The sequence below is a fragment of the Bidens hawaiensis genome, unplaced genomic scaffold, assembly GCF_021521415.1.
Source record: "Bidens hawaiensis isolate Kalapana, Puna unplaced genomic scaffold, B.hawaiensis_p1.1 tig00003961_1, whole genome shotgun sequence".
Classification (NCBI taxonomy): domain Eukaryota; kingdom Viridiplantae; phylum Streptophyta; class Magnoliopsida; order Asterales; family Asteraceae; genus Bidens; species Bidens hawaiensis.
Window position 1 is genome coordinate 588,034 of NW_027491228.1, and position 8,530 is coordinate 596,563.

The window sequence follows — 8,530 nt, forward strand, 5'->3', positions numbered from 1 at the left end:
ACAAGACTACAACAAACCCATACAAACTGTTACATAATTGCCACATCACATTTCAAGTTTTTATCAAGAACCCCACGTCACATTTAAAGCTTGAAATAATCTGGTTTCAGTTTGAGTACAACAGTGGACGAAGTTAGTTTTCCCAATTCCTACAGCACTTTACCTTGTCAAGAATTTGCTTCACGTTGAATTTTATCATTGTTCAATCCGACATTATTAATTGTTCTGATTCTAATTGTATGTTTTGCATCTGTGTATTTGGCAGTACTATATCTTTGTATATGTGGATGCTCCATGGTATCAGATACTCAAAAACCTGAATATTATCAGCATCAGTGTGTTGTACCGCATAATTTTCAAGAAGAGGTCCCGCATATGAGTTTGGATGCATCAGGCTTGTATCTGAATTGACTTGAAGATTAGTCGAAGGCCTAGTCGTTAACTTTTTGTACTAATATGGGAAATATACGGGTCAAGTAATATTTGAGATTGTAGTTATAAATAAGTAGTCAAATATAAAGCTTGTCAGTATCTTTGGTCATTTTTTCGTTTTCCCCTCCCGTGTTTATAGATCTAGAGTTCTGCTGTCAATCTCTGTTCTAGTTTGAAGATCATCGTGTTGGCTTATTCTTTCTTTTGTTATAGTGTAGTGGTTGTGTGTTGCAAATCGTCACTTTTATGATCTGTGTGAGAGGTTTTGATCTCTATTCGTATCTGTTTAATGGTTTGTACAAGTTTGTGTTGATTAATCACAATCTGGTTCCTATTTTTCCCTATTGCTCTTGATTATCATATTTTGACAATATATTATATGTGCTGACAACATTGCTTGCTCGAAATATATGTTGATCATGCATTGAGACTCTTAAAGTTTTGGACAAAGGAAAACTTAAGCATAAGGGAAGATTTGAGGGTACAAAATGGAGGGTAATTTTTCCGAGACAAACGTACATAGAAATCAGACACTGGAGAAAACATATTAACTTGACGAAATGAGCAAGAGATAGACATGGTTGAGTTTTCGACAATGACTACTTGTGTGTGTTTAAGTATTTGTAATAGATTGATGCATTGGGTTATGAATGCTTTAGTCATTATGTTTGAATGGCATATTTGTATGTTTGTATCACATACGTGTATCAGTGTAACATTCTACTTTGTTAATAATAAATAAAGAATTTTTTTTTAATTTAATGGTGTGTTAGTGCTTGATTAGGTTGGGTATGGATTTAGGAATGGGTTAGGAAATGGGTATGGGCCTTAAGGCCTATAGACAAGGAGTATATAAACTCCAAATCTCACTCTCACTCATTTTCCATCACTTTATTCCATAAACACTATCAAGAACACACACCAACACTATCTTTCAAACCTCGATCCAAATCCGAGCTAAAGGAAGTATAGATCTCATGTTCAAGCATCATCAAACAACAAGAAACACGTCGAGATCCACGGGTTGGTCTAGATCTAAACCAAACCCGAAAACAGTAAGGTATCTTTTGAAGAAGACGACAAGTTTTTAAACATCGGTTGGTCTTAAGATTTGTTATGAGGGCAAATCGGACCTCGTAGTGGTAGAAAACGTAAACTTTGTAGTAAATGGCTTAACGGGTGCGATACGAGCAACATCCAGGCCATGTAAAAGCAAGTAGACAAAGTTGTTACGACCCGAAACTCACCAAAATAGTAAAACGGGACATAAGGAAGCGCCATGAAGCAAAATGGCTAAAAAATGGTAAAATGAAGAAAACAACAGTCGAATCGCATGGAAAAGAATCGCATCGCACATGCATGCGATGCGATTAGTTTACGGAAATGCGATGCGATTAGAATTCATCATGCGATGTGATTCATTTTGTTCCATGAGATGCGATTGGATATCATCCATGCGATGCGACTAGTTTGCTCCCATGCGATGTGTCTGGTTTGCATCCATGCGATGTGACTGGTTTGCATCCATGCGATGTGACTGGTTTGCATCCATGCGATGCGATTGAAATGTATCCATGTGAATGGTTTCACATGCGATTCTGATGAAGTTTTAATAAAGGCTTATTAACGAAAATAAAATTTTCCAAGCCGACCTAGCAGCTCGACTCCAGCCAGGGACTCCGCCCGTTGGACCCTGCTAGGGGTTGTCGCCCCCAAGAACCCCGCTCTCAGGGGCGCTGCCCCGGACCTCTGTTCATTAGGAACTTTACTAACCTAAAAGTATGATTTGTTAGAAGTAGTTAACCGATACTTACGATTATTACACAGTTAGCTGTGCATAGCTAAGGAAGAGTATCACAATTAACTCAGAAAGAAACCAACTTCAGGTGAGTTTCTAGCCCCTTTCCTTGTTATGTTTTTCAGGGCCGTATGCATACTCCTATACGATTAGTTAACACACTTACCTTAAGTGGTAAGCGTGTGCCACATGTATGTGTTATAGATGATATTGTATGTCATAGAAAAAGTTAAGAGTATGTACATGAAGGTTTGTGAACGAATATAATTAAAAATATGGGATGGATGTATGGTTTAATGATGGTATGGAAGGAAGGGACTGGATCCTTATAATATCTATGATGATATGGACCAGACCCTTATAATATCTGTGATGATAGGGACCAGACCCTCATAATATCTGTGATGATAGGACCAGACCCTTATAATATATGTGATGATAGGGACTAGACCCTTATAATATCTGTGAGGTATAGGGCGAAAGGCTCTTAAAATGTGGGGATAGTTATATATGTAATATGAAAGTCAAAAGTGAGAAGGTATGAAAAAACGTTAGTATAAGTGTATGAAAGTATGAATGAATGAAAGTATGTATGAACGAAATATATAAGCAGGTTATGTACGCAATGCATATCTTCGGATGCGTGTGTGTAAGTATGTGTATGCAATGTATATTTATAGTGAAGGTATGCCATGCATACTTTCATTATATCGGCCCAATGGGCTCTAACTACATGGCCTCGGGCCCAAATATACATAAACGAAACTAGAAGCAAATAAAATACATCGTGAATAATGCAAAATAATAAAAAAGACTATAATAAAAACGAGACCCTACACAAATGATAAAGCTTGAGCATTCCATTTAGATAATTTCTTATCAAATTTATCTAAGACCGGTTGTCAATTACGACTTCTACCCATGTTCGCACCAATTGGAAGACCAAGATGTAAGAACGGAATTGTACCTGATTTGCAATGAAGAAAATATGCACCACTTTCAACCGCCGATCTATCAACCTTCACGGCATATAAAGTTATAACTGTTTTATTTGGTAACTCAGATTTTGACTTAAAGCTTTAAAACCTAATTTAACAAGTCATAATGGATATACAAATTTATGGGAAAAATTGTACTAAAACACTTGGTGTCACGAACGAGAATGCATTCTTGAGAATTTTTGCAATAACAATGCTCCATTCAATTTTCCGTGAAAATTAAAATGCTACTGATATATTACCCAAATATTTCATGATCAAAGTCAAGATCAAAAAAGGTTCTAGTGATATCAATTGTAACATTTACTTTTACTAATTTTGTTTTTAAAGAGAAGTTTGTAAAGATGACTTTTAGTGAGTAGTTATTGTGGTGGTTCATCATGTTTTTTTTTTCTAATAAGAGAAATCAAATTTGAATCAGGTTCTGTTTTATCCTTTAAAAGGGCAATCGTATGACGATTTGCCTTGGTCATTGCATAGTATATCTTCGTCAAATTCAGTATAATGATGATCATCTTGATTCTCGTGTTACTTTTTTCATCATGATCTATAAAAACAGATCAGTGTGGTCATAAATCATATGATATGGTAAAGGATAAAAATGACAAGAGAACATAAAAAAATGTACATTCATAACTGGTGACTGTAATCAAGTTGGTTGGACTTCAATTATATGGGCTTAATTTAAGTTTAATCACTAGATTATTATATGTTATAGTGCCCATTTTGCATCATGGGTATTTTTGGGTGTTCACTAAGGATGGATCAAAATTAAATATTGAGTTCAGAACAGCGTGTTGGATCTAAACAGTGCATTGCAAATTCTGTGGAGATTGTATGGGCCAGACTAAATGCAAAGGAAAGTTTTAAGCAATAATTATTAGGCTGAAAAATTGTAAATCAAGTTTGGCCTTTGTTAATGGTGTCATTTAAAACACCATTGGACCGTACTAGATCAAAAGAATGTTTACACCTATGGGAGATATAAAACCCATGATCGTTTGAAATTGGACGAATATTATTACTGGGCCTTCAATGACACGTTTTTGTGTGTCACATGTACCCTTTAATGACATGTTTAAAGGCTTTCCTAATAGTGGCATTTGGGTTTTATATGCTATAGACGTGCACAAAATAACCGGTTCCAGACCCGAACCGGTGGAACCGACCCGGAACCGGTTCTGGTTCGTACCCGGTGTACCCCATACCCGGTTAGGGTATTATAATATCCGGATAACCCTACCGGGACCCATATATTTTTCAAAAAATCGGTTCCTACCCGGAGCTGGTTCCAACCCGATTTCGGTTCCTACCCCGAAATAACCGGTTCCGCCGGGTTTTGTCCGAAAAAGAGCCGTTGTAACCGGTTCCAACGGTAATATAGCCGTTGGAACCGGTTTTTGAGCAAAAAAACTATATAAAGGGTTGGATGATCACTTGTTTTACCACTCCAACTCAAAAACATCAAGAAAACTTATCGGTTTACACTTTACACTCCAATTTGTTTCACTTCCATTCCACCACCACTTGATAACTAGCTATTATGGCATGCCAAAACAAGGGCAAAAGAAAGGCGGCGGCTACCGATTCCGTTTTTATTGACCCGGTTCGTGCCGAAGATAACGCCGGAGTTGCAAAGATCCTACCTCATAACCGCAACGAAGAAGTATGGCGGAATTGGGATTTGGTTGAGTTGCTTAATGGAGACATTAAGGCTCGTTGCAAATTGTGTGACACTTATTTAAAGCATGATTCAAACTCTACTTTAAAGAAGCACATCGAGAAGAAATTTTGCAAGGCGTTGAAAGAAGTTCCCGCCATGGTCCAAGCCGAATTGGGTAAAGATGGGGTAATATTTCGTTACAACGTGAAAGCGGTTCACGATAGGATGCGCGAAGTTCGTGATTCAACAAGGTTTGCCGTTTAACCACTTCGACAACCCTCAATTGATGGCCTTGATTAGAGAGACTCTTCAACCGTGCTACACCCATGTAAGTCGTACCACTCTTCAACGTCATTGTCTAAAGTTGTGGGAATGTTCCAAAAAAGATTTAATTGATTTTTTTGACACTTTACAAACGGGTGTCAACTTAACTAGCGATGTTTGGTCGGAACCCCATGGGTTACCGGAATCGTACCTTTGTGTGACCGCGCATTGGATCGATCCGGTATCTTGGCAAATGATGAAACGCACCATCGCGTTTGAAAACTTTCCGTTTCCACATACCGCCGAAAAATTGTTTGAAATTTTTTGGATGAGGTAATAACCACTTTTAACTTGAGGAATTTTTTTTAATGTCGTTTGATAACGTTTCTAACAATACAAAAGCGATAGACAAGTTATATATAAAATATACACCACTTTGCTACGGAAAGTTTTTTCATACTCGATGTGTTACCCACATTATCAACTTGGTTATTCAAGATGGTCTTGACAACGAAACCATGGAGGGCGGTTTGAGATTATTTAGGTTGATGTTACAAGATATTTTCAAAAGTGGAAAAAGAAGACATCTTGAATACAAAAACTATTGCAAGTCGGTTGATAGAAAATATTTGGGGCCGAATTGGAACGTTCCAACCCGTTGGAACTCGACTTGTAATATGCTCGCTTGTGCTTTTTCCCAAAGACAACTATACAAGCGTTTCATAGAACGCTTGTGGATCGTTGCGAAGCCGATATGTTTTCAAACGGTGCTTGGGATAATATCGGTTACTTCTTGGGGTATCTTGATGTTTTCAAAACCGCAACAACTAAATTGTCGGGGGTTTACTATCCTACTAGTTGTTGGGTGTTACAAGAATTATACAACATTTCCTTGAATTCAAAGAGTTTGAAGACAAAAATGATCTTTTCGAGCATATTGTTGACCCAATGAAGAAGTTTCTAAAATATTTTGAAGGAATACCACCCGTGTTTACTTGTGCCGCCGCTTTAAACCCCTACATAAATGTTGTCGGGGTTGAGGCGTTGATCGAGGAAATATATGACAACTTGGGTGCGCACGAGATCGATCCGATTGCGTCGACGGAAGCAAAGGATTCTTTCAACAAATCCCTTCAGGAAATCTATGATCATTGCTTCAAAATTTATGGTCTAAGCTCAAAGTCGACTTTTGTGAGGCAAGCAACATCAAGTAAGCCATGCAAAGACAAGCTTATAAACATGATGAATGCGGTTCATGAGTCGGCGGCTTAGCGGCAAAGGGGTAACACACCAACTAGTGAACTTGGCCGATATAGTGGAGCAAACTATGGAGAAGGTGCAACGGTCCAGGATGTTCGCAACCTTGACATTTTGGCATGGTGGAAAGGAAAGCAAAACGAATTTCCTATTCTTTCCACCATGTCTCGTGACTTGCTAAGCGTCCAAGCTTCAACGGTTGCTTCGGAATCGGTTTTTTCACTTAGTGGAAGGATATTATCGATGCGAAGAACCAAACTCACTCCCAAGTCCTTAGAGATGTGCATTTGCCTAAAAGATCATTTGGACGCGGTGGATCGTATATAAGACAAGGAAAACTTTGAAGACGAAATACCACTTGAACGTCCCATCCAAGAGATAGAAGAAGAATCTTCGGGTGAAGAAGACGAAGTCGTAGAACTCGACTAATTTTAATTTGTATTTTTTGTATTTGTTCTAATCATTTTTGTATTTGTTCTAATCATTTATGTATTATGTAACACGAATCAATTAATTAATGTAACAAGTTTTTAAAGTGTTATTTGTTTGTGTTAAATAAAAAACTTGTCTTAAACACTTAAACTAACTTTTAAACATATATAAATAATTATAGAACATTACACAACGAACATTATTGCAAAACGATTAAGTACAAACATTATTAAACATAAAACTAAAAATAACAAACATTGTTCGTTGTTTTCGTCCCGCCATCTACAACCATCAAGCTTTGTTACCGGCGGCGGGGGCTTGACTTATAGAGCCGGACGACTCCCCGGCTTCTCCTTTTTTGGCATCCAAATGCTTTTTTTCCTTGCAATACTTATTGGTATGCTTTCGAATGGTGGAATTCGATGCCGCCTTCAAAAACTTGCCATAGTATTTGCATTGCGCCATCCCCTGTGTGTCGGTCATGACACACAGGTCATAGTGAACCCAAACCTCGGGACATCTCAGGGTGTCGATAACCATAATAACTTCGTCGTTGGTTGCCATTGGTAATGGTAAGTGGTTTAACAAGTAATTGAAGTGTTTAGCAAGGTAGGGGAGTTGGTTAAGAAGTTCTAAACCTAGGACGTCTATATATATAGTAAGTGGGGGTGGGTATAAACATTCAAAACCGGTTCCGACGGTCTAAAAATGGTAATATAGCCGTTGGAACCAGTTTCCAACGGTCAAAAATGGTTTAAATAAGGAAAACTCGCTGGAACCGGTTTTCGGGTATAAACCGGGCCCGGTTCCTACCCTACCCGGTTCCACTGGTTCCTGATATTTGCCTACCAGGGTCGGGTCCAGTTCTTACCCGGTTCCTGACAAGAACCGGTTCTATTTTGTACCCGGTTCTTAGAAAACCGGTTCCTACCCGATTATAGGTTTTAAAAAAACCCGATTTGTGCACGTCTAATTATGCTATTGCAATAATTGCTTGGATCGTATGTATAGTTGGGCCATTTACAGGCCCAATGCATGTTTGGTAATAGATTGGTGGAGTTTAACATTGTGCCTAACTTATTATTGGTGTTGTGTAGGGGTGTTCAAAAAATTTCAAAGCAAAATTATTAAAAATTTGGATATCCAAAATTTCGTATTCTAATTCATATAGAATATTTTAAAAAAAATTGGATTCCAGAATTATCCAAAATATTATTTTTAGAAATTATTTATAATTATTTATGTTATTTGTTTAACAAGCCATTATTTGAGATTGTTTTATTTATTTTTTCTTTTGGTAAAATGAAGTTGTTTACCCTTTTCGTCATTCTAATTAACAATATTTCAATGTGAATATTTTGCAATATACATATCCGACATCAATTTTCATTTCGTGAGCTTACGTGTATTTTAAATCTTTTGTAATAGTCGTCTTTGATTAATGAAATACACAAATGCGCAGCATCGCTTGGGTATAAATACTGTATACTAGTCAACTATGTCTTTTACAATTGACTAGTATACGGATAAATCAATTTTCCAATTTTATTTTTGTTGATTCGACCAAATAAATCAACTTTTCATAGTAATGCTATGGCCCGACCTTCTATGAATGTTATTTTTAAGTAACTTAGTTTTGCTATCTAAAAAGGCCTAGTGACGTAGCTTGTTGCTTGTTTGCCTTCA